Genomic DNA, 27403 nt, shown 5'->3' on the forward strand with positions numbered 1-27403 from the left:
TTGGTGAACCATGAATTTTATTGGGGTTACTTACAGAAATATAGGCGAGGGGTTACTTATAGGGGCAGAAATGACTCAAAGACAGCTCTATCACTAAAACCCATCCCAGCAAGGGTGACAGATCACAAAAGCTGGGAACCTGGAGTACACTGCACAGCCTGTAGGCAGCTCAACAGGTTGGAGAGTGTCCTTTCCAAGTGACTAAGTTGACCTAAACTTCTTCCTGGCAACTGAACTGGTTTTTGCTTCTTCCAGGCAGCTGTCTGGTCTCCAAAATCTTCTTTGCAAGCTTGGCTCTTTTCATCTGAGGGTGACTCTCAGCAGTCTTTGTTTCTTCCTCTGTCAGGGTGGGGCTTAGTGAGTCTGGTCAGTTTCAGGGACTTCCTGGAGCTCCTTTGTTTACCTTCCTGTTTAAGGGCTTCTCTGCAGGATGAAATGTTTCAATCTCAGAGGAAACTGTTATACAACAAGGGGGAGGCACATCCCTGACAGCTACCCCTGCAGAGAGTCTTAACCTTCATTCACTCTTACACCTCAGGCTGAGGCTGATAGGCAGAGGCAGCAGTGTGGGAGGTTGTGCTCCTGAGCCAAGTGTGAAGATCTATGAGGGGTGGGGAAAGTGGCTCAGTCTCGAAGGAGCAGGGGCTGCCTCTTATCTCACAGGAGCTCAGAGACTGTTTCCTATAAAACTCATCCTGAGGAGCATAAATCAGAGAAGAGGAAGTGAGGTTCTATAACAACCTCAAATATCAGCTCTAGCCGATGCATGTAGGGGGTAAGGATGATAAACAGAAAATCCTGTGCTCAGGACAGGCTCATCTTAGGGATAGCTAACGAAAGGCATCCCCAGCCCACCCTGCTGACCCACTGTGCCTGCTTGTTTCTGCTTAGAACCAAGAACTGGCCAGAGAGATTGGGTTGTGATAGTCCATGACTCAGAAGCCCCTAGCTGGAAGTTGGAAGGAGAGAGATCCTAGGATAGAACAGCAACAGTCCCAGGCAGAACCACGCCAGTGGGTAGGGGCAGACAGCACTTCCAAATCAACTGTCCTTGCAGGGGTCCCCTCTGAGGCTGGGCGAAGGGCACTGATCATTTCTAGGCTAAAAACTGTTCTGAGGAAGAGCTGGGGCTCTGTCAGCCGGCACTAAGTCAGCTGCTTGGCTCCCCGCATAGCAGCCAGGGACAGGGTGACTAGCAGGAAGCTCCCTTCAGAACCTCACACTTTTACCAAAGCTCTGCTCGGGGCATTGTGTGGGGCACAGTGTCTCTTTCTTCTATGTAGTGGAAACTAGGGGCACACACTGTCCCAGTCCCCTTCTAGCAGAAAGATGGGCATCCTAAGTGGCCCCAGTCCCCTTGCTCTGTCACCCAAAACCTCCTGTGAATGAAGGGCTTTGGCAGTCAGGAGACTCAGAATCTATCTACCAGGCCAAGACAGGGCCCAGTCTGTATATTAGCCAGGGAAGAGAAAGGGCATTAAAGACAAAGCTGGAGATGAGGCCGGATACAAGGCTCCTGAGCTCAGACAGCATGAGGACCTTCTAAGGTAATGTTGATCCCAGGGTAGCCTGGCCCACTGTAGGACCTTAGGCAGACTACCAAGAAGGCAGTGGTCCCCTGTGTGTCTCACAGATTAAGAACCCTGGCCCTCTGTCCAAATACTCAGAGACACAAGTTCTTGGCTCCGAGGACATACCCACTCTCCTTGCCTCTCTCAGGGCACATCCTTGGTGGAATAGCTTTGTCATAGGCTCCGTGGACCCCTATCCCTTATTGAGGGTGCTCAGGAGGCTGAGCAGTCAGACTTCAGGCCTGGCTCTCTATTGTCCCCCTGAGCAGGTAAGTGTACCTGTTCAGGTCCAGTCAGCAGCCTGCTCCACCTTCCTCTCACCCCTCCAGCCCAGGCCAGGCTGTCCACACAGCAGGGACTCCCTGCTTCTCCTCTGGTAGTTTGGGCAATAAGGTAGGAATGTAGTATGTGTGGGTAGGGGGTGGAGGTGAGGATTCAGATTCAGCAGCCAAAGGTTTCACTCTTAATAGAAGCCCGTGCCAAGGATAAATCGATCATACCTCCACAATGACCTCTGTGGGGTCTGATGTGATGTTACCGCTTCCCTTCTATCCCCAGGGAAGGGCCCTGACTCAGGTTTTTTCCCACAAGACTGGTGAGCTTTTTTTTTTTTTTTGAGGGAATGGTAGTGAGGCTGAATGTTCATTACCTTAGATCAAGCCCACATAGGCCCTGCTTCAGCTCTACATCTGCCTTCAGCTGGCCACATGGCCATCGCATTTCCAGGACATTCCCAGTCCTCAGGGAAAATCAAGTATCTTCACAACCTCTCCTTGAAAGATGCCCTGAGTCCTCTTGGCCAAACAGTAGGTTCTTCTGCCTCTGCAGCTCCAGGGTCTCCAGCTCAAGCTACCTGCCCATGCCTGGAGGGGATAAATGTTAATAGCCGCACTTTATTAATTGTCTGCTATTTATTTCTTTATTTGCCACAGCATTGCCTTTTTTTTTTTTTTTTTTTTAAAGAAACTAGACCCCTCTCTGTAGCTTGAGTTTTCCTGCCTGGCCCACAGTCAGGACAAATCTCTGTCACCCGCCAGTCCCACCACAGCTGCTCAGACCCAACCAAGTAAACACAGAGACTTATATTGCTTACAGACTGTATGGCCATGGCAGGCTTCTTGCTAACTGTTCTTATATCTTAAATTAATCCATTTCTATAAATCTATACCTTGCCACATGGCTCATGGCTTACCGGTGCTGTGGATATCATTCTGTATAAATAAAACACTGATTGGCCAGTGGCCAGGCAGGAAATATAGGTGGGACAAGGAGAGAGGAGAATTCTGGGAAGTGGAAGGCTGAGTCAGAGAGACACTGCCAGCCGCCGCCATGACAAGCAGCATGTGAAGACGCCGGTAATCCATGAGCCACGTGGCAAGATATAGATTTATAGAAATGGATTAATTTAAGATGTAAGAACTAGATAGCTAGAAGCCAGGCAGGGACATACAGTTTGTAACCAATATAAGTCTCTGTGTTTACTTGGTTGGGTCTGAGCGGCTGTGGGACTGGCAGATGACAGAGATTTGTCCTGACTGTGGGCCAGGCACGAATACTCCAGCTACATACTGGCATCTTCACATGCTGCTTGTCATGGCGGCGGCTGGCAGTGTCTCCCTTCGCCTTCCTTTTCTCTCAGTTCTCCTCTCTGTTAGTCCCGCCTATACTTCCTGTCTGGCTACTGGCCAATCAGTGTTTTATTTATTGACCAATCAGCAACACATTTGACATACAGAACATCCCACAGCACCTCTCCACTTACCTGAACTCCTAGGGAGATGGACATGCAAGTCCCAGGCCTTAGGGAGTTCAGAGCAGACCCCTACTCATCATCTGGTGATGTCTGTCAGGGATGAAGATGGTACCCACATATTGGATCAGACAGTGGTTTGACATTGCTGTGGAGATGTTTTAAAAACATTATCAACACTTGATTCAGTAATCTCTTGAGTAAAGCAGGTGTCCCTCTGTACTGTGAGTGGCCTCATACCATCAGTTGAAGGCCTCAGGGGAAATGACAGAGACCTCTAGAGGAGGGAGTTCTACCTTCTGACTCCAGACTGTAACCTCAGCTCTTCCAGGATTTCCATCCCAGCCCTCCTGCTAGTGCTGGAGTCACATGAGTCAGCTGCTTGAAATAAATCTCCCCATGCACCTGTGCACACACACACACACACACACACACACACACACACACACACACACACACGGTATATACAGATCATAGCACACACATATAGGCACAGAGGCATGCATTCATAAATATGCATGCACACACACATACATGAGTATATGTAGACTATAACACACACACACACACACACACACACACACACACACACACACACATGCATGAGTGTATCCAGACTATAGCACATACAAATATACACACAGAAACACAAAGAATGTATATACATCATAGAGCACACACACAGGCAGGTACATAGGCATGCATTTGTGAACACACATATAGACATGCACTATGGTATACAGATTACAGCACACACACATATGAATGTATACAGCTCATAATATACACATATGCACATAGGCATGCATGAACACATTTGCATACTTGTGCAAACGTGTGTACATAAAAAATCGTACACATTCTATTGACTCTTTTCCCTAAAAATCCAACTGATTTTGATTTTGGATTTTTTGAGGAAGAGTCTCACGGTGTAGTCTAGGCTGGCCTTGAACTCATGGCCATCTTCCTGCTTCAGCTTTGTAAATTTGGAGCTGACAGGTGTGAACAACCAAGTCTGGCTCCAGCTAGGTGTTCTGAAAACTAGTAAAGAAAAAGTGGGAGTCAGTCTTTCAAGAACACAAATAAAAGTTTAAATCCTTACAACCAAGCTGCAGCAAAGCCCAGACTTAGAGTCAGTCCCATGTTGCCAAGAGCATCTGGGCTTCAGGGCCTGCTGTGAACCTGTGTGGCCAGCTAAGCAGTCTAGTGACTCCTCCTGCCAGATCGTGGTGTCTGGAATGGGTTGTGCCTGGCTCTACAGCTGTGAGGTGCTGTGGAGAGGGCTCCCAACCTGGAGTTCTGGTCTTTCCCTAGATCAGTGCCTGCTTCTTGAGATGCCCTGGAGGTGCCAGGGTTCAGTGAGTGTTGTAGAGTGGCCAAACCTCAGCAGTCACACGTGTCCCAGAAATGTATGCATATATGTAAACACCCATACATTTGAGTGCCCACATGTACTGGCAAGTGAGCATGCACATTAGTGAGCACACAGTACAACATACACATGTAAACACACACAGACATCCTAAAACAGTCTCTCTGTGCCTGAGTCCACCCCCCACCTCTGCCTGTCCCCTAGATAACCATTACATATCTGTGCAGATTAACTGTGTGACTTTCCAGGGGTGGTAAGTGTGTGAGACTTTACAGTCCAAACCCAATTTTACAGCAGCAGGGCCTCCTGAACAAGACCTGGGTAAGATGGGGAGCCTCTCCAGAGCCTAGACGCAGGGGCTCCCAGGAGCATGGATGTGTTAAGCCTTCTCGGCTCTGCTTCATCTCCACTGTACAGCATGTCCACAGAAGGAGTCCATGTGTCCCTCCACCCCCCCTCCCCTGGTGTTGCTCCCCACATCCCCCCAGAATGGTGACCTTAAGAAACTGGCTGGAATGTCAGGGCTCAGACCCGACTGGCTGCGTTCCCTACTTGATGCCTGGCCAGGCCCGGAGATCCCAGAAGGTTGGCGTGTCTGTTCTCTTGACCTGTGGGCTGTCAACACATCAGGGTGAGCCTGCAGTTCCCTGGTCTAGTTCCCCTGGAAAGACTGAGGAAGAATATCCCAGACCCTCCTCTTTCCAAAGGGGCTCTCCTCCCTCCTCACATAGAAGGAGGAGCCTGCACATAGATATCAGTCCAGTTCAGGCTGTTGGGGAGCGCAGCCCACTACTGGCCTGAGTCCAGCCTGAGCCACAAGCCTCCAGGACCCGAGCTTTTCTCGTTTCCACAGTCTCCGCTATTTTGAGGCCAAAGGGCTCACTCCAGGGGCTGCCTATGTAGATGGGACCAGGAGAGGCTGTCCACCCTTTGAGGTGATTGATGCTGGGGTACTTACACAGGGTCTGTGGACTCCCCACTCTTGCCCCTTCTAGCCAGCCCCTTCCTGCTCCAGACATTAACAGAGCTAGAGTCTGAATAACTCTAGTGTTTCTGCTGGGACTTCATGAAGCCAAAGCCGTTCTTTCCACTAGGGTTACACAATCACTTTCATTTTGCTGTCTCTCCCCTTATGTGGGGATGAGTGAGACCTTCTACCCCTTGGCCACAGACAGAGATGTTACGCAGGATAAAACCTTGGAGCAGATAAAGAGGCCCTTCTAGGAGGGGAACTGGTGACAGGGCTTCCAGTTGGGAGGGGGCTGCCTGTAAGAGCTGGACATGGGTCTGTCCTTCCCCCCAAGAAAACTGCTGCTTGATATGCTTTGGAGACACTTGGGAATATCAGGATGCCCGAGTGCAGAGACACATTAGAAACGACAGCAGTGAGGCAGTGAGGCCTGTGCAGCTGTGGGACTCTGCTGTTAATGCAAATATGAGTGACCCATCTTCTCGGAAGGCTGCCCTCACCCTGGACGCTGTGTGCACCTCCCTCTGGGTAGCCTGCTTAGGCATCTAAATGGGCAAAGTAAGGTTCAGGCTTGTGGACTGACTCTTGCCTCAGTTCTGACCCTAGAGACCACATGGGAGGGCAGAGATACATGCTGCCTGTGGGGTGGCAGGGTGGCCCACAGCATGGGGCTCAGCAGGACCAATTCTGAGGGCATTCTCAAGGGCGGGAAGACAGCAGCGAGGGGCCCTTGGCTTTGCATCAGTGGGAATCCTGCAAAGTGGTTTAGCAGTGCTATGATTTAAGAGTGTTTTCTCTGTTAAGATCCTGGGAAAGCCTGGCCCCAGGTTGTGGTATATTAAGATCCTGGGATGGACCCCTCAGGGGTGGTTGAGGCCTTTCTCAACAAAGTGAGCTCTGCTAAGAACTGAGTTCACACCTGTGAGGGCAGCTGCTGGGAAGTGGCCACCAGCCTCCTGCTCTGTCTCAGGTGCAAGCCGCCTGCCCTGCTGCCTGCCAGAGGCTGAAGCAGCATGGGCTCCTTGCTGGAAGCTGGACCAGCTCTTGGAGTTCTAGCTGCCAGAACCCCAAGCCAAATAAGCCTCTGTCTCTATGACCATTCAGCCTTGGGATTTCTACTCTAGTTGCAGAAAATACACCAAGATGGTGGAATTGGCCCTTGACCTTGTGATGGATGAGTGACGGCTGTTCTTTGTTGTCAGTTTGCCTAGATTTGGGGATCACCTCGGAGACAGAAGCTAGCTGAGAGGATTTAGGTAAAGGAGGAAGACCCGTCCATGAACAGGGGTCCTAAGAAAAGGCAGCCAAGCTCTGACCCACTGAGATGTGAGCAAGCTGCTTCCTGCTGCCATAGCTGTGACTCTTGCAGTTACTATATTTCCTTTGTGTGACGGGGTTGCATCCTTAAACCATGAGCCAAAGCTGCTTCTATCAGCTTTTCTCTCGCAGCAAACAGAATACTGGCTGATGCAGAACCTAGCTGAATGGCCCTTTGTGGTTTTTCCAATGAGGCCTCTTTTACACTGCCCTGATCTGCAGGTTAACTGCTCCCTCCAGTAAATCTCCTGAGAAGCCTGAACCCTGTCACAGGACAGCGGGAAATTCATCACCAGTGCCTTATCCAATACAACAGGCGAGGAAACTGTTAACTCTCCATAGGGCTAGTCACAGCTCACATACCCGAGGCCCTTCTCTCACACTGTCCCACTGCTGCAGAGATGCTAGCTGTGTGACCTCCTCTGGGGATGACCGCCACTCACTCATCCCTGTAGTCTTTCCCTTGTTAACTTGCCTGCAGAGGAACCTGAGGGGCAGTGAGATCTCCCCTCACCTCCTAGCTGCACAAATATTGCCACCATGAAGAACTTGGTGGTACTTGGGTTTCAGCTTCTTCCTTGGAGACCCGGAGGCAACAGCACCTCTCCCTTCCCTCAGCCAGAGGAAACAAATGCTGCTGTGGAGTGTGAGACGTGGCCACTTGAACCTGTCCTTATCACCATCATGTGTTAGCCTGAAAATGTCACAGGGAGCAGCACAAGTCCCTTCCCTCCTAGAGTCTCGCTAGGGTCTCAATGGGCTAGGGTGACAATGGGCTCACCAGAATCGATGGCCACAGTAAGAGATGTCCCAAGCGGGGGGTGGGGTGGGGGGGTGGGGGCCATTTAAGTATATCAGGAGAAAGTTTAGCTTTGAAATGGAGATAGAACTCTTTAGATGTCCTTCAGAGGCTGCTTATCCAGCATGCACATCCAAGCCTCTATGAATCCCAGATTACTCTGAGCTGTTCCTTTTCATGAACAATAGAGAGTGAAACTGCCTAGGATTCTTACCTGGGGAGAGGCAATTATTTGTCCTGTGAACATCTTCATTGGGTGTCTGCAGTGACATCTCTTAGATGCCTGGTTTCCTCCTGTGGACATCTACACTGGGCATCTGTGGTGAGGTCCTTAGCTTCTTAACTACTTCCTGTGAGTACTACGCTGGGTGTCTACAGCCAAGTCCTTCACCTCCTGGCTGCCCAAAAGGTCTTGATTCCATGTTGTCCTTTGAGTCCATCCCTCTCAATGAATTGATGAGCCAAGTAAAATAGTTGGCCCATTAAAAAAATATTTGTCTCAGAATGGTGGTTTCATACATTTAAAAGATTATACTTTCATTTCCTTCCAAGATCACCCAGAAACGACCTCCTTCCTCCGAGTCCAGACAGCTAAGTTGTGCAGGAAAAGCAGAATGACAAGGTGAGAAGGATTGGCTCAGAGTATCTGCAAAGGTCCTGAGGCCGAAGGACTAGGAAACAGCTCATGACCCTGTTTCACTCCCTGCCTCGCTCAACACCCAGACCAAGTCTGCACCCAGAGATCCCTGCCCTCAGTGTCCTTCAGGTGACCTTGTTCCTGAGGCCCGTGTCTCCTCACTGCCCCAAAGAAGCTCCCCTCTTCATCTCCTCAAGCCACCAAGAACAGCATCTAAGAATCATGTGTCAAGAAAGCAAACCAGTCAAGTTTGAGCTCAGCTCTGCAACCTTGGTAAAGGCAAGCTCCTCATCTGAAAAATGTAGAAAATGTGAAAATTCTGTAGAGGGAAAGAAAGCAGCCTAGAGGCAGACAACAGGGCGGCAAATGACGGTGAAAATGGAAACTGGTGACCAGCAGAAGGCAAGCTTCAGCTCCTGTTGCTTGGCTCACCTGCAGCAGACACGCTCAGGAATCTAGAATTCCCCCTCAGCACCACTTGGAGGGTGCTGAAACAGCTGGTGGGTTGCAGCATGGGGGTGGACAGGAGGAGGATGCGGGGTAGAGAGGCTCTTCTCATGGTCTCTGTCCTGCTGAGATGCAGCTGGGACCAGCTGGCCCTTCTGTGCTAAACCCTGGGACTGGAGGGGACACCCCCCACCCCCCGCAGCAGCCTGGGAATGGTGTGGCTGTCGGGCTCCGTGATGCAGGCAGGCCACCCTGCCCCTCCAGCTGGAAGTCCTCCAGACAGATGCACAGGCTGGAGGCATCAGGTTTCTGGAAGGGTAGGTATGGCAGACCACCCAGACACTGGTCAAGTGCACTGGCCAAACCGTCACCGACTTTGGCCCAGGACCTAGCCATAGAGGGGTCTGAGGAATGAGGACATGACCTTCCCTTCCAGGACTCCAGGAATGCCCAGGCTTCAGAGGCAAAGGGCACTCATCTCCTTCCTCTCCTCTCTCCTCATGAGGAGGAAGGAATGCAGAGACAGGTGCCCATGCTGGACAATTAAGCCCTTCCAGCCAAACCTGAAGTGTGGTGTCGTTGCTGCCCCTGCCCCATTAGAGAACCAAGTCCAGCTACCTGAGCTCCCGGTTCATGGCTGTAGCTGCGATTCCTCAGCGCCCTTCATCATTTTTCACTCTATCCCAATCTTTCCTCTCCATCCTTCCTCCTCTGCCTTGGGCAGCCACTCTGGGGTGTAAATATGATGATGGACCATATGTGTATGCTATATATATGTGAGTTCTGTGTACAATGTTGAATGTGTATAAGTCCTGTGCTGTGTGCATGCTGTGCCATATATATGCATATATGTGTGTATATGTGTGGCAAGTATACAAACAGGTATGTGCACTGTATAAGCATGTATGTTATGTGTGTTCTGTATGCTATGTGTATATGTACTCTGTCCATTTGTTCTGTGTGTGTTGTGGGTGCATGTGTGTTGTATGCATACATGTTGTGTGTGCATCCTGTATATACATGTTGTGTGCATGTGTTATGTACATGTGTGCTGGGTGTACATGTGTTGTATGTATATATGCTGTGTTCCTGTGTGTTGCATGCACTGATCTTTTATCACTGAACTCATGATGATGATAATAATGATAATGGTGATGGCAATCATGTTTATCATTGTTTTTTAGAATTTTTGCATAGATGACTACATTTCATCTACATAAACAGGCTCTTTGTTACTTTTTGGGGTTTTGAGACAAGGTCTTGCTTATATAGCCTTGGCTGGCCTTGAACTCATAGAGATCTGCCTACCTCTTCCAGCTGAATGTAGGTATTAAAGACATGTGCCTTTAATCTTCTAAGTCTCAGCACCTGGGTTTCTCATTTGCATCTGGGAGAGGTGGCCAGCTGTCACGGCTCTCCAGCAGTCATGATAAGATGGTGGTGGGTATACTTGTCTTATTGCTGATCTCAGCAAGAATGTTTCAAAACTCCAGCGAAGTACCTGTGATAGGTTAGTTAAAATCAGATTTACCCAAGGTCTCTTCATTTATGTGAAGCCTTCATTTCCCACAGGTGGGCTGGGATTAGAAATGTTTACACTGTTCATCTGGCTTTACCACAGTTCTGGGGATCCAAATACAAGTTACCAGGATAGCATGGCAAGTACTTTTACCCACAATTAAGGCACCAGCAGATCTGGTGTCCAGTGTGGAATTGGAATGACATGACACCAGTCTTTCAAGTGAAACAGAGGAATCGGGTCTGGTAATGCAGACCTATAATCAATCTCAGCATTGAAAGGCTGAGGCAGGAGGATCACAAGTTCAAGGGCAATCTACCTAGCCAGACACTGTCTTAAAAAACAAAAACAGCCGGGCGGTAGGGGCGCACGCCTTTAATCCCAGCACTCGGGAGGCAGAGGCAGGCGGATCTCTGTGAGTTCGAGGCCAGCCTGGGCTACCAAGTGAGTTCCAGGAAAGGCGCAAAGCTACACAGAGAAACCCTGTCTCGAAAAACAAAAACAAAAACAAAAAAAACAAAAACAAAAAAACAAACAAAAAACCCAGAGCATTTTCTGTCTCTGTACGTTCTAGAAACCCCTGCCGGGCGGTGGTGGCGCACACCTTTAATCCCAGCACTCGGGAGGCAGAGCCAGGCGGATCTCTGTGAGTTCGAGGCCAGCCTGGGCTACCAAGTGAGTCCCAGGAAAGGCGCAAAGCTATGCAGAGAAACCCTGTCTCGAAAAACCAAAAAAAAAAAAAAAAAAAAAAAAACCAAAAAAAAACCCTATATGAAACAGGCAATGTAACCCATGCAGGCAGGCCTAGGACTCTGTAGTGGAAGGTTCTTATTCCTATTCTGATTGTAGCTTTCTGTTTTCTCTTGGGCCAAGCAGACACTTAGTATCTATCCAGAAATATGTCTACTTTATTTCAAATTCTTAAATCTCACCTCCCCCAAATGTATATCTCATACAGTGAAAAACCGAGAAACATTACAGAGACAGAGTGAGAGCAGGCCAGTGTCCTTGCAGCAGCAGCAGCTCAGGACCATTAGAAAAGCAGTGCTCCTGAAGCCAGCTCAGCAGATTCAATAGGATGCTTCCTAGTGGAAACTGACCAGTTCTCATGCTTACATGGAAAGGACCTAATGTGTCTTAGTTAGAGTAACTCTCACTATGGTAAAACATGGTGATCAAAAGCAAGTTGGGGAGGAAAGGGTTTATTTGGCTTATGTGTCCATATCACAGTTCATCAACAAAGGAAGTCAGGACAGGAACTCAAACAGGGCAAGAACCTAGAGTCAGGAGCTGATGCAGAGGCCATGGAGGAGTGCTGCTTACCTGCTTGCTCCTCATGGCTTGCTCAGCCTGCTTTCCTATATAACCCAGGACCACCAGCCCAGGGATGGTACTACCCATAATAGGCTGGGCCCTCGCCCAGCAATTACTGATTAAGAAAATGCCTCACAGCCAGATGTTATGGAGGCATTTTCTAAATTGCAGTTCTCTCTTTTCAGCTGACTCTAGCTTGTGTCAGATTGACATAAAACCATCCAGCACAGTAGCCTAAACAAAACTGAATGAAAACCCCATAGAATTTGAAAGACATTCTATATTTCAAAGCATGTTATAGCTGGGATACCTTTAATCCCAGCACTCTGAAGGCAGAGGCAGGTAGGTATCTGTAAGTTTGAGGATAGCTTGGTCTACTGAGAAAGTTGCAGCCTAGCCAGGGCTACACAGTGAGACTCTGTTTAAAAAAAAGACCAGACACAGGGCTGGAGAGATGGCTCAGAGGTTAAGAGCACTGACTGCTCTTCCAGAGGTCCTGAGTTCAATTCCCAGCAACCACATGACAGCTCACAACCATCTATAATGGGATCTGGTGCCCTCTTCTGGCCTGTAGTCATACATGCTGTATACATAATAAATAAATAAACATACAAACAAATAAAAAAAAAGACCAGACACAAAAAACAATAAAAAAAAACAGTAACAACAACCCCAAAATGGGGAATAGACACAGATCCCATGGAGCTCACAGACAGATTTACACATGTGTCTGTTAGCTTGTGACAAGGCAACCAATTCAGCTTGTCACTTTGTAGAAACCCTTGAGTAAACGTCTTAAGAGGAAAGCAGTATCTTGGCTCCCTGTTTCTGGGGTTTCAGTGCAGGGTAACTGGGCTCTGTGTGCTGAGCAAGAATGTCATGGTGGGAATATGTGAGGGAGCTGCTTGTCTCATGGAGTTCAGAAGCAGAGCACTGGCTTTCATATCAAAGCTGCTTCTCTTCTAGACCATGAAGCTAAGAACCACAATGGATGAATCTGTGGGTTCAGGATCCAGTCATTTCCCAAAGACCTCCACTTGAGCAAGCTACCCCTGGGGTTTGGGGGGATATTTCATATTCAAATCATAACATTGATTTCCTCAGGGAATCATATACTTCTCAACAAATGATGCCAGAACAATTAGACACACATGCAAAAAAATTACCTCAGAGCTGGGGAGATGGCTCGGTGAGTAAAGGTGTTTCCTGGGTTCAGTCTCTGGGACCCATACAGAGGAAGGAGAGAACAGACTCCTGCAAGCTGTCCCCTGACTTCCAGATGTGTGCCACCTCACCCCTCACAATACATTTTTGTTTTCAAGACAGAGTTCCTCTGTGTAACCCTGGCTCTTCTGGAACTTGATCTGCAGACCAGGCTGGCTTTGAACTCAGAAAGATCTACCTGCCTCTGCTTCCTGAGCGCTGGACTAAAGGTGTGCGGCACCACACCCAGCTACAACACATTTTTAAAAGTCATTTTCAAAAATAAAATTAAGAAGATGGGGCTAGATAAATGAATCAGCAGTTAAGAGAGTTTGTCACCCTTGCTGAGGATCTAGGTTTGGTTCCTAGCACCTGCACAGTGGCTCACAACCATCATAACTCCAGTTCAGGGGATCTGATGCCTTCTTCTGACCTCGAGCATACCAAGCATGCATGTGGTGCACATACATGCATGCAGGAAAAACACTCATACACATCAAACAAATAATAAATAAATGCACCTTCAACATACAAATACTAGCCCAAGATAGATACTATGTAAGTTTTCTTTTTTGAAAAAATTTATTTTTGTTTATGCTTATGTATGTGTGTTTATATGAGTGTGTTCTGTGTGTGTAGGTGCCCAGAGGAGCCAAAGAGGGTGTCAGATCCCCTGGATCTGGAGTTATAGTTGTGAACCACCTATGTGGGTGCTGGGAGTTGAACTCTGTTTCTCTGCAAGAGCAGCCAGTACTCTTAACCACTGAGCCATTGCTTTAGCCCCTCAATTTTCTTTTAAAAATTGGCTTTATGTTGTGCTGTCTAAACTTGCCCACAACTTCTGGGCAATCCTCTTGCCTCATTCCTGAGTAGCTGGGACTGTTGGTGTATATCTTTGGTCTAAACATAAATATATAAAATTGAGAGAAAACAGTGTAGAAAGTTTTGGCTTTGCGTTAGGCAAAGATTTTTAAAAGTGTAACAAAAATGGGAACAAATTATAAGTGAAAAGATATAGGAGGTTGCTAAAACATAAATGTGGATACTTTAGCAGGGGTGGTAGGGGATACACACCTTTAATCCCAGCACTCGGGAGGCAGAGGCAGGCCGATCTCTGAGTTTGAGGCCAGCCTGGTTTACAGAGTGAGTTCCACGACAGCCAGACCTACAAAGAGAAACCCTGCCTCAAAAAATAAAATAAATAAATAATAAATAATAAATATTTGGATACTTTAAAAAACATAAGGGGCTGGAGGATGGGATGGCTTGGTTGGTAGAGTGCTTTCCTAGACGGTATAAAGCTCTGGGCACTGTCCACAGCACTGCATAAACTGGGGTCGGGGTTGTGCATACCTGTGACCCTAACATTAAGGAGGTAGGGCAGAAGGATCATAAGTTCAAGTTATCTTCAGCGACATACATAGCAGGCTCAAAGCTAGCCTGGGCTACATGAGAACCTGTCTCAAATTTTTAAAAAAAGACATAAGGAAATGTAAAGATGGGCTAGGGTGAAATTCAGTGGTAGAACACTTGCCTGGCACTCTAAGACCTGGATTAAATTCCATTACTTAACAAGTGAAGGAACCCTGACAGCCTGAGCTCAATCCCCAGGACCCACATGATGGAAGGAGAGAACCAACTCCTACATATTGTCTTCTGACTTCCATATGAGTGTCATGGCATGTGCACACCCATACTACACACATGCACTAAATAAATAAATACAATGAATAAAGTTAATTCCATAGCATATCAAAGAGAAAAACAACTGAAAGAAAAGGCAAGCAGAATACTGAAAGAATATATCCACACACCACATGTCTGATGTGGCAGAGAGGAGGGGAGGGTCCTGTCTAGGGTCCTTGATAATCTGTGGTAGTGGGAGCTTTGTCAGGCTCCTGAATCTGAACAGGTTCACATTCTGATGCCATTCAAAGCACAATTTCATCTTAATGAATTCCCATTTCCAGGCTCAAAGCCTCTACCCAAATGCATACTGGCTACAGTCCTAGCTGGGCCAGCTGCCCTACTCTGAGCTGCACCCATCTTCAGGTAAAACCCCTATCATCATGCCTGGGACAAACTGGGCAGGTGAGCCCCAGTTCCTCACACCCTCCACCTGAAGAGACAGTAGCTGCGGGCCAGGACAAGGATTCCCATACACAGGTCCTGTCCTCTGGGTTTCTGGATGCCACCTATCGGGAGGACCTCCAGAAGAGGCCTTGCTCCTCACTGCTGCCAAGACCCAGATTGAGAGGCAGCTGGGCCAGCGCCTGGATGCCTTTTGGAAGAAATCCACCTCCAAGGCAAAAGGGTGAACGATCCCAGTGTGGTCATGCTGGCAGAAATGGGAAGAGAAATAGCACAGCCTTTATAGGGGAGTCAGCTGAACACTTTACGTTCTTCCCCAAATTGACTAAGCCATTTTCACAACATAAAATGAGCAAAAATGTAATTATTTCAAGGTGTCCTTCACCTCGAACTCACTCAAGGCCCACAGCTGAGGGTTTTTTAAAAAAACATATATTTAAAGCAAATATTATCGCAAATGACTACTCTGTAATTTGAATTAATTGCTTTGGGTTTTTTCTGGAATAAAATCTTTAAGGCAAACCTATAAAAGCCTTGGAGCCTAGGGCAGCTGTTTCTGCCATGGCTCATTTGCAGGGAGTCCAGTGTTACCCCACAGGTGACTGTGTGGGATCACAGAGTTATTTGGACAGAAGCTGCAGTGAGGTTAGCCCCTAACCCAAACCACAGTGTCCCTACCACACCTGGCTGGAGTCATCCTGAGCCTTAGAGTGGCCCAGACTCTACCCAGGAGGGTCTCAGGAGGGACCTGTTTCAGCCTCCTCATCTTTTCCTCTGCGGGATAAGGCTGTGGCTCAGCCAGGCCTGCTGGGTCTACCTCAGGGTTCCCATATAGGAAAGAAAGTGCCAGAAGCATGCCGGGAGAGCACTGCTTCTGGATTCCATGAAAACATGCAGTAGCTGAGAGTTAAGTCAGCAGGAAGATGCTATGAAAGGAGGAAGGAGTGGCAGACTCCCCTGTCCCAAGCTCTTCCCTTGGGTTCTCCTGTCCTTCTTGGAATGCCCTGCACTTGAGAACAGGAGGCTGGAAATCCTGAGTAAGGCAGTCACTGCAAGGCCCTGGAGGGGCTCTGTCCTTTAGAACCAGTTGCAAAAATATGCAGGGGGGTGTGGACATGGGGAGGGTCAATCAGATACCTCTGGGGACTCTGTGAGCTGTTTTAACAGAATGAGGATGAAGAATAGAGTTGGGGTACAGGGCAAAGAACTTCCCTCTATGCATTTGAGTTACACCAAGCTGGTCATCTCCCTTCTTGCATTATCTTCCCCACAGAAATGTCTGCTGCTTACCTTACCTGTGTTGGGGGTGGAGTATCAGGGCTGTGATCCACTCCTCCCCCCACCCACAGGATCTGGCTGGGTCTAGGGTCACATCTACATAAATCACAGAGAACACAGAGAGCAAGAGGAAAATTCCCCTGGGCTGGGGGTACAGCACCTAAACTCAGTATTAGTAAGAACATTCCTGGGAGAAGGGGTGTTGGGGTGACTACAATCAGGAATTGAGCAAGTTAAATTCCTAGCTCCCCTTCACCTCCCCATGGGGCAACTGTTTTTCCTTCCTGTTAGAAAAATCCAAAGGTTTATTCTCCTGAAGCTGCAGAGGCCCCGTCTTAGGGTTTCTTTTCACAGCAGTAAGTGAAGTGGTCACAGCTGCATGACCATGGCAACTCTTATAAAGGAAAACATTTAATGGGGTGGCTTACAGTTTCACGTTTAGTCCATTATCATCATGGCAGAACATGGCGGTATGCAGGCAGACATGGTGCTGTAGCTGAGAGTCTTATATCTTGATCAGCAGGCAACTGGAAGTGAACTGAGTGTCACACTGAACTTGGGAAAGGAGACCTCAAAGCCCACCCCAACAGTGACACGCTTCCTCTATAAGGCCACACCTAACATAAATACACAATATAGCCACACCTCCTAATAGTGCCACTCCCTATGAGCTTACTGGGAGGGGCAATTACATACAAACTACCATAGACCCCCCCACCTCTCCAATATGGCTATTATAAGGCTGGTAGCCAGACCCCTCCAGTGGCTTCCTGGGAAAGCCTCGGGAGGCCAGATGAGTTCCTCAAAATGGCAGCATTTAGTCATGGAGGTCATTGATAGCCAGCCCTGAGTCCTGTCCGCTCCTAGCTATGGACAGGCACCCAAGGAGAGACAGACAGACATTTGGAGTATGCATCCTGTCCGCTCCTAGCTATGGACAGGCACCCAAGGAGAGACAGACAGACATTTGGAGTATGAGTCCTGTCCACTCCTAGCTATGGACAGGCACCCAAGGAGAGACAGACATTTGGAGTATGCATGTCCTACATGAGCAGAGGAAAGTACTACGACCTTCAAGTTCCAAAAGCCAAGGACAGAGAAAATAATGTAGAAAATGACCAACAACATGTTTCAAGAAAATTACCAGCCGGGCAGTGGTAGCGCACGCCTTTAATCCCAGCACTCGGGAGGCAGAGGCAGGTGGATCTTTGTGAGTTTGAGGCCAGCCTGGGCTACAGAATGAGTTCCTGGAAAGGAGCAAAGCTACACAGAGAAACCCTGTCTTGGAAAAAAGAAAAAAAACCCAAAGGTTGAAGGTTCCAGTGTAGATGAAAAGAGACATCCACTCTAGGACACATGCTCAGGAAACCAATGGAACACTTGAGACAGAAGATTCTCTTAAGTTTTCAAGAACAAAAGTGAGTCACACAAAACCTGAGGTAGTAGAATCCCCCTTGGATTTCTTAGCTCTCCTGGAAGAAAAGATCATGGCCAACACTCTCTAATTTTGAATGAAAAACTCATCATCATGCTAGAATTCTATACCTAGCTCAACTATCCCCCTGCTATGCTGGGAAAAGACATCTTCAGACATGTCAAGTCCTAAAAGTATTACATCCCAAACCTTTCTTGTGCAAAGTCCTCATCCCACTGTTGTGTCCCTGGTACTTAAGCTTTCTAGGCAAGTCATGTAACTTGCTAAATGCTGCCTTCCCACAAGGGTGTGACCTCAAGGGAGATTGGAGGCCTAATCACTGCTGTGTTCTTAGGGCCTGTGACTGTGCCTAGTACATAGTAGGTATGAAATGACTTTTAATGGATATTTTGCCTGTATGTATGTGTACCATGGAAGCCAGAAGAGGGCACTGGACCTCCTAGAACTGGTGCTATAGAAGGTTGTGAGCCACCTTGTGTGTGCACAAGTGCTCTTAACAGCTAATCATCTCTCCAGTTCCAGCAATGACTCTTGTAGAAGGCCCACAGAGCAGCCTGCTGGGTACCTGATCTGGGCCAGTGCTATTTTCCTGTGGTTTCCCAGTGAACCCCTTGCCAGTGTCTGACCAAGTGTGGTTTATGTGCTCTCGGACCTGCCCCTGATGAGATGTCACTACTTTCCCAGCTGTTTCCGGCAGCCCCAATCTACGTTCTGTTTTGGACATTTTTGGAATCACAAACCACATGACTTCCCATGACTGGCCTTCTTCAACTCTTCATGCAATTGCCAGGCTTCAAGCACATTCAGATATAAGACTGCCCTCCCGTTCATGGCCAACTGGTACCCCAGCAAGTAGACGGAGCACATTTTACTCACCCTTTGGAAAGAGTGGAGATATCTGTCCTCTTTTGCTTTGATTTTGCATAAGAGTGTACATCAAAGAAAGGGAAAGGTTAACTTTAAACCTAGACAGTAGTGACCTCCAGCTTCAGGGAGTGCTGTGATGTGTACACTCATATGCTCATCCTCTACCTGAGTGTCAGCCTTGGTGCCCATTTACTGTTCTCCAAGCTGTGTGAGGATGCTGGGACCATTCCTTATTTGTGTGATCACTTTGAAAGTTAAAATAAAATAGAGCAGCTATTACCTGTTAGAACCTGGAAACCCTCACAAGCTTGGGCCCACTAATGTTCCCTTGAGGTGGGGGAGTGCTGAGGAGCAGTACAATAAAGACACCACTACTCTCATCCCTGGGGAACCATTTGCAGTTAACAGGTATGGGGAGAGGGAAGCTTTAAGTTGCTCCTGGTCCTAGGAATAACACCAACCTTGACTTTCGTGGGAGCATTTCTTTGGCCTGTCCTTGGTGCCATGTCTGGGGTGAATAGTATTTACTCATGTCTGCCAGGAAAGTTATCACAGTTCCTTAAATTTGAATGCTGATTTCTGTGGTAACTGTATTAAAATTTCAAATGCTGAGTAGTGATTTGTAAGTAACAACTTTATTAGGGTATGCCACACTGTAACATTCATCTTCTGGTAGGGTGAACAAAACAGTGATAGATAAACCCCAACAGGTGTGGCCTGCACCATGGCTCACTACAGAACACTTTCGTCACAGGGCACTCCACAGCCCCCAGTCTGTCTCTATGGAGTTTCTGATTCTGGACATTCTGTGAGTCACATGGTGTGTGGCCTTTAATGACCGGTGTCATTCATTCCCCGTGTTTCTGAGGTTCATCCATTTTGTAGCATGGGTCAGTGTCTCATTCCCTTTGAGGTCACACAATACTCTATTGTATGGATTCCTGCCTTTGTTTACCTCTTCACGGCTTTTAAGTTCCTCAGTCATTTCAGCATGGCTTTAAGCTTCTGTAGCAGTGTCCTCTCTAACTGGACTCATCCCCCAAATCGGAAGACCTGAGGGACCCTGAACAACAGCTAACGGTTGACTGAGATCTTAGGAGAAGCCTAGCTTTCTTCTTCCTCAACTGTGGAGTGAAAATTTTCTTGTCACCTAGACCTGGCTCTGCTGGGCTGACACAGGCAAGATCATTTTGATGACCTCAGACAAACAGAAGAGCATCCAGGATGCTAGAGAAAGGTGGCTATTATTTCTTGCAAAAAGCGACTGTGCAGACAGAATCACAGACACAGATCACACAGACACACGCACATGCAGAAATGCTGATCTGATTGGGAAGGCAGCCTTCAATGAATGACATCATTCCTTGAACATAAATCTTGGTTTGTATGATTTATTTATGTTAAGAAACCCACATATGATGCTGAGTTTTCAATAGCTTTGTTTAAGTGATAGTTTTGCCTCTTTAGTGAAAGTTGGAGCGATGATAAACAGCTCCAGCTGTAAAAATTAAAGGCGGAAGGAAGCCAAGGTGATTATTACAGAGAAATGCTGAGTGGGGAGGGGCATCTGGCCCTTCCATCCTCAAAAATGAAAATTACCCTCTGCCACATCATGCCACGAACAATTACCTGCTGTTTATTAATTAACCTCTTTTAAAAGTGCTACATTTCTACAAGAACTGTTATTTCTCTAATGTGAAAACTGGCTTATTCACGTTCACTAGAACCACTGTATCCCATGTGGTCCAGGCGTCATGGTCCAAGCTTTGTGAACACTTAATGGACACTGTTTTCTCTTCTTCTTAGTTGCACATCTTATAATTAAAAATGCCTTACTAGAAGCTCAAATACAGAGTATGCTGGTGTGTCGGAACATGACCTCAGTGTGTTAGTCCTATGATGAGCCCCCCAAAACTATTGGCTCAGGCACGAGGCCTCCCCTCAACCCCAGGCTGCCACACCCCAGTCCTGAGATGGGATGTCGGGAAGGGGGCTCCAGACTGCCCGTGGAATTCTGGACTCAGGAAACACAGAGCTCAAGTGGCTGAGTCTGTCCTGTTCCAGGCAAGCCTGGAGCTGCTGGGTGTGGGTGTGAAACACATAAGAAGTCCATAGTGAGTGAACAACTGCCAATTGCTGGGACTGTGTGTCCTCACACATGGCTCCAACTGCCCTCTCTTTGTCCAGCCAAGGGGCAGGTGCTTTCCAGAGCTTCAGCTCAGAAGCCCCAGGATAAACCCTGGGTTCTGTAAGAGGAATTGAAATAGTAGCAGGAGGGAAAGGGGCTCTTACCTCAGCTGTCTTTGATCCACAGAACTGAAGGGAGCTCTTGGGAAGTGCAACCCTCCCTGGAAGGCTATTGCCAGGGTACTTCCAGGTGCACTCACCCCATGTTGCCAGGGAACAGCAGCTCTGGAGAGCCCAGGAGCTGATGGAGGGTCCCAAAGAAGTGTGATCTGACTGGTCCTCCTGTCAACACCCCCCCCCCCCAGACAACAATTGTCTTCTTGCTACCATAATCTTAGCTCTGCCAGGTTAGGGAAGGAATGCAAGGTGTGCTTGGAAGGTGTTTAAGAAACTTTTCCTATGGAGACATAAACATGTACTCCTTCCTTATAGAACTCCAAACTGACATTGAATCCCACTGAAGTCCAACTTGGGGAACCAAGAGAGCATAGGTGAGGGGTTACTTATGGGAGTGACCCCCCAAAGCAGCTGCACCACCAAAAATTCTCACTCCAGAATGGATGACTTCCCCATGACTGGACAGACAGAATTGCTCACCCCTTTTCAGTTAGTCCCCCAGTCTTTATATTTCAGTTCTCTGAGATCACCTGCAAATAGGGCAGAATTACATACAAAAGGTAGGAGTGGCCAGAATCTCCGATGATGCAGGTGCATGACCCTCCTCACTCTCACCTGTCCACAAAGCCAGGTGGGTCTCTTGCAAGTAGTCAAGCTACTTTAATGAAAATGGCTGTATGCTGGTTTAGAGGATAGTTTCTTCAACAGAGGGCAGGACCCACCCCAACCCTCCTCAGTAGACACCCCCCCCATACAGGATGTACATCTGTTAAAGTTATGAAAGCCATCTCCTCCATGAATGAGGGTATGCTCAAGCTGAGGCCCAGCCATTTTCATTGCAGTCCCTAGGTTCCACACACAGGAAATCCTCACTGAGGTAGCATGTGGGGCTTTAGATACACCATGCCTAATAATACAGGTGTGTCTTCTGCCCCAGGTTACCTTCCTCTCTTAAGGATCCTCAGTGCCAGGCTAACAAGCCAGGCTCTGGCAGTCAGGAGGGATGAAAGCAGGATGCCAAGAAAGCCAAGGTCAGAAAACCAGGTGAAGCCCACAGGATTCACTGCTGCCTCTGTCCTGCTGGGCTTTTCCACTTGGGGCTTGGGCACAGGTGGGGAGCAGGCACCTTGTCCCTGGAGGACATGGGCCACTGATTCCATCACCTTTAGTGACTCTGCAGAACTGGTAATTTTTTCCCAGCCTCAGGCCATACTGGTCTCTGCCCTTTTCTTGCCGGCTCACAAAGCATGTCTCCACAGCCACTGTTCTGCTGTTATTGGTTTAGTAGAAAGCAGGAGGAGGAGGAGGGAGAGTCCGGTTGGGCATTTCCCTGGACATCGAAGTCCCCTTTCCTCCTGCTCTCCGTGTCTGGATCAGTGGTCTTGGGGATGGAAGGAAAGATGGGAAGTTTTACCACTTAGGGAATCCTCTTCTCTTGCTGGCCAGGACTTGCACCCTCTCCCAGAGGGAGTTCTGTAGAAGTCTAAGTCTGGGCTCAGTCCCTCTCCAGTACCCACCACACATGCCAGGCCAAGGCAGCCAATGGGAGTTGGGGTGATCTGTATGTGGGGAGGGCGGGTGTTTCCCCGAAGCTGTTGGAGCTGGACCATCTGTAGGCTGTTGCCCTCCCGGCAGCCCCTACAACCCCACTCACCCTCTTTAGGATTTTGAGTGCTGGATGGGGAGGCTTTGTTGTTAATTTTTCTGGCAACTCTATCCCAGACAAGGACAATAACAGAACATATCTTTTCCTGGACCAAGAGGGGACACTCTCAAGTCCTCCACCCAACAGAAGGGAGGGAGCCAGGAGAGTGCACAGGGATGTCCAGGTAGACCCAGAGCCACAAGAGAAAACTCCTCTCTGAGCACTACTTCTGTTGGCCTAAAACTGTGGCTCAGGAGGGTGGGCTGCACTGTGCCTCCGCTAACCTTCAGCCAGGCTCTGCAACTAACCGTTCTTGCCTGCCAATCACACAAGAACTCCGAAGAGAAGTGGCCCCAAGTCACAGAAGGGTAACCAGAGGAGTAGAAATACCTCGCAGCTCCCACCCAACAGCTGAAGCTGTGGGGTCCAGCACCACACAAGTTCAAACACAAAATTTGGTTTCCAAACTGAGTGTCAGAAGTATGTGCCAGTTTGTCATTGAATTAGTAAGCAGTAGGTGACTTTGCAAAACGAAATGTAGTTTCGGATTCAAGATGAGCCGCGTAGACTTGGTTGCTTTGCTCTACCCAGCACTGGATGTCCCTATGCAGTGAAGGCAGGCTCCTACTCTGCTGCGCTGGCTCCTGAGCCTCTGCCGCCAGGCTGGAGAGACTCGCAGCTTGTTTTCGTTGCTGCCCGATCCTCCCTGCTCGCACTCGCTAGAAGCGGGAGCATCCTAGGGTGGCAGCGCTTGGGAGCCACGCGGGTGCCAATCGGTCACACTAGCTAGGCTCAGCTCATTCCTGGGCTCCTTGGCATTACCTGCAACGAAGTTGCTGCTGCTGAACAAGGGCGGAGGGAAGGGACCTACTAGCTGCGCTGCTGCGAGGTTGAGGATAAGCACATGCCTCAAGGACACAAGCAGCACAAGCCGCAGATCCAGATTCGTTAGTGGATTTTCGAAGGTTTGGGGATCGAGAGGGAAAGCGTGAGAAACCGATTCTGTTTATTGCTCCCGGTGGCCACAGCCCCAACACAGTTGTAAAAGCCCCGGGCTTCACCACACTTGATCCGGCACATGGTGCTCTCCTGGTGGAAGGAATCCTCGGGGGGCTTCCACCGCCTTCTGGAGAGCGTTTTCGAAAGATATAAAAGCTAACTCCCTCCTGGACTCACACGGAGAGGTCGAGGGAATTCAGTCCCGATCTCAGTGCTTCAGGACAAAACAAAACAATGCCCCCACCATGTCCTCACTGCCCAATATGCAGGCAAATGGCAAATTGTCTCCTATACATCACCCCAGCAGGGACTCAGGACCCGAAGTCTGACAGAGAAATTTTGCTAGAGTCCCCAGGCAGCTGCAGCACCCTGGCAAGAATGCCTGTGCAGGCCTCCAGGATGTTGCCAATGAAGAAAGGACAAAAGTCGCCTGGTGATCCAAAGAAGTCTCTTCTGAACATCTGAGATTTGTTCAACATCGGCTACAAGGTTATATTCCTGGGAAGTCTTGGTTGAGAGCATCCCACACGACCCAGAGACCTACTTTGGAACCTAGGAATTGGTATTAGTCCTGCCAGGTCCCAAATCTTCATAGAGAACCCCTTGGACAGAAATTCTGACCATTGTCCCCGTGTTCTTGAGGTCATCCAGGTCACATCGAGGTTCCCTGGAGCTAGGAGGACAGATGGGTAAGGGGGTGTGTGTCTGAAAACAGCTCCAGGGTAGAGCACATACAATGGAGGCCAGGTGCTAGGGAGTCACTCATTTGGGGCCACTTCACAGGTTTGGGTGGGGACAGTTCCTTAGGTATTTTGTACCCCCCATCCCAAGCCAGAACCAATCTGCAGGTAGGCTCTTTCTTGCCTCGGGCAGGAAGGTGACTTTACTCCCAACTCCCACATCCCAGTGCCCAAGTCTCTGCTCTGTTTTTCCATCTATGCTGTAGTAACCAACTGCCACCTCCAACAAAGACATGGAAACACACCTCCATGGTGAAGAGACCCTCATCCATCCTTGCTTGGTGGGCCAGGGTTCCATGGAAGAGTGAGGACTAGTGGTGTGATTGAGATCCCCCCCTGCCCCGTGACACCTCCAGCTCTCCCAGGAAGCACACGTGGCGACTGTAAGGAGCGGTGGTTTTATTTTCTTTGCTACCGGACAGGCCCCACAACGAGCAGCAGCGGTTGTCTGGACTGAGCGCGTGGAGGCTGAATTCTGGAGCGCGTGGAAGAGTTTCATGAGCATAGAGGAAAAAGAGGGGCGGGTGATAACAGGAAACTGGGGTGGTAAGCACATCTAGCAAGGAGGCACACGGGTCTGCAGTGAATCTCTGCCCCCTCCCGGGGGGGGGGCGGTCTGAGAGGGATAAAGGTGATGTTCTGACCACTGTACCTCTCCAGAAGCTGACTTCCTTTAGGAAGCCTGGCACAGGGCCTGGCTAAGCCAAGGGACCTTGTAGACACAGTAGTAGGCAGGAACTTAGGGAATCAGAGCGCCCTAAGTGACCGAGGAGGACCCTCTTCTGGTCCTTCTCCAGTCCCCAGAAGTGATCTGTTCTGGCTCTACAGCCCTCCTCAGCTGGCTATAAGGGATGGAGCAAAGTAGAATCGGTGGGAGTCTCTTCTCTAGCGTACCCCTCCCCCACCAGCAACGAAGGTGGTTCCTGAACTTGGCCATATTAGCATCTGTCCAGCGCAGGGAGCTATTTGGCCAACCCCACACACCTCGAGTGAAGTGGGCAGCACCTCTCACTACAGAGTCCAGTGTCGCCAAATTCCCCAGAGCTTGACTCAGTTAAAAAAGTGGTTCTGAAAACATTTAGTAATAACCATTTCCTCCACAGGACCTGCACTTGCCTATATTTGTTCTCTAAGTGTTGACCCCTATCCCTACTAAAAATTTCTTAGTGGGATGGAGGTACAGAACTGCCTCCAAGGGGACCTGTGTCCGATTTTTCCTTGCTTTTCCACTCTCGCTGCAAAATCCCTCCATGTCTGACCTCTCAGCTTTTAAGTCTGGCCACGTGGGGGCAGGGCCTGGCCAGGGCCAGTGAAGTGGCCTTTCAAGACCTGGAGGTCCTGAACTGAAGGGCCATTGCAGCACCTGGGGGTTTCCTTGGTCAGGAGGGAGTCAGCCTTGGTTCCTGGCTTCCTCCCCGGCGGCAGGCCATCTCCCCAGCTCAGAGGGTGGTGGCCAAGAGCCTGAAAGGCCTGCTACTGCCCGTTCCTCACACCTCCACCGGCCAAGGGTCAGCTCCTGGCTCCCATCCTAGGCTGATCTGGTCCAATCTGGCCAGAATTCTGTGTCCTCCAGCGCAGAGATGGGGATCAGAGGAGGGCTCCATCAAACTCGAGAACACCCTAGAAGCCAGGCCTTTCTGCCTGGGGATGGGGGGGGGGGGCTGGCAGCCTCCAAGACTAGAGAGAAAGAAGCCAGGGCTGGGCTATGGTAGGGTAAGGGCAGGGCCCCTCTGTGGCAGCCAGCTCTTCATTAGCATCTTTGTATCTTTCGGGTGTTCTCCAAATCTCCTTTGAGGTTACAGGTGAACAAGGGACACCTGAGGTGACCTTGAGCACTCTGTGATGTGCAACTCCAATCAGGCTAAGCCCACAGGCCAGAGGACACTCGGGCTCCTTCTGTCATACCACGCCGTGGGGGTGAGCAGATACAGGGCCCTGGAGAGGCAGCACTACCTTAGTCTGCAATGGGAGTTCCTCACCAAGACCTCCAGAGCCCAGTACTGTACACCAAGTGAGCGAACGGATCTGTGACTGAGTCCAGGTAGAGAGACCGAGAAACGGATAAGAGTGAGGTCCTTCCACAACAGGGCCTCCATCTGAGCAGCCAGCTGGGTGCAGGGCTAGGCACCCAGAGCTGTGGGTTCCTCAGAGACGTTTGAATCTCGGCAGGGAAGTGACTCCTCTGGTAGAAGTCTTGGCACACTGCTGCCGCTGCCCTGGGGCTTTTTTTCTGGGTACTTTGGGCCCAGCAGCACTCTCCATTGGATGAGGGGGTCTATAGGAAGGACTCTGGGGACTGCCGTTTTAACGGGGTTGGGGTTCGGTGTGCAGATTTCCGTACTAGAAGACTGGTTTTACTGCACAACAAAGAGTGGATGAGGATGGCGAGAAGCCCCACCTGGGAGGCGAAAGAACCAAATGGCGCCTACCCCTGCTAAGGCTCAGGTGACACCGTGACAGATCTGAATCTTGTTGCCTAGAGGGACCTTGGTATTCGGGAAGGGCGCCCAGGGCAGTGACCCAGCCCCAGCAGCGCCTCCGTTTGTTTCCAATTCAAACTCAAATCGTAGCCATACTCTCAGGAGGAATCCACACTCACCCCATTAGGCCTCTTAGTTGGGGCCACCCTGCTCTTGCCCTGCCAGGCCCCTCGCCGGCTTGAGCTCCGAGTCTGGAGGCTGCGGGGACAGAAGCGCCAGATCTTTTCCAGCCCGCACTCCTCCACCTGTGCCTTGGGTTCTCCAGCCCAAATCGCACCTGGGCCGGGAGAAGCCTAAGGGATGTGTCCGGAAAGGACCCCGGCTCCCGAAAGTGGCCTAGCTCCGGCGCTTCCGCACTCGGTACTCACCTGGGGGCCGCAGCCGCAGCCCAACGGGGCTCGGAGACCGGAGCGCATGGGCCCACCCTGGAGGCGCAGAGGTGCGGGACACCCCGGGGCAAGACGTCTGGCCTTGGTACGGCCGCCCCCCGACGCGGGGCGCGCTGCCCTCAGCCGCCGCGCCCGACCGAGGACCGACGGGTCCAGCGCCGCTCGGCGTCCCGGCCGGTGGCAGAGCACGGAGCTGGAGGCGCCTCGGCTGTTTGTTTTTGAGCCGCGGAGCCCGAAGCTGCAGCCACGGGGTGGGGGCGAGGGGGAGGGGCGGGG

General features: G+C 49.6%; 1 long non-coding RNA gene across 1 annotated transcript; it reads right to left on the bottom strand.

Annotated features, from left to right (window-relative positions):
• On the bottom strand, nucleotides 1-27351 carry LOC128096712 (uncharacterized). The gene is made up of 4 exons (XR_008213724.1): nucleotides 27107-27351; nucleotides 3334-3469; nucleotides 2221-2434; nucleotides 1-423 (listed from the first exon to the last, which is right to left on the bottom strand). It is a non-coding gene; the product is annotated as an uncharacterized LOC128096712 (long non-coding RNA).
• Nucleotides 27352-27403: the final 52 nt, after the last annotated feature.

This window comes from Peromyscus californicus, unplaced genomic scaffold, assembly GCF_007827085.1.
Source record: "Peromyscus californicus insignis strain IS unplaced genomic scaffold, ASM782708v3 Scaffold_5__1_contigs__length_169319896, whole genome shotgun sequence".
NCBI lineage: Eukaryota > Metazoa > Chordata > Mammalia > Rodentia > Cricetidae > Peromyscus > Peromyscus californicus.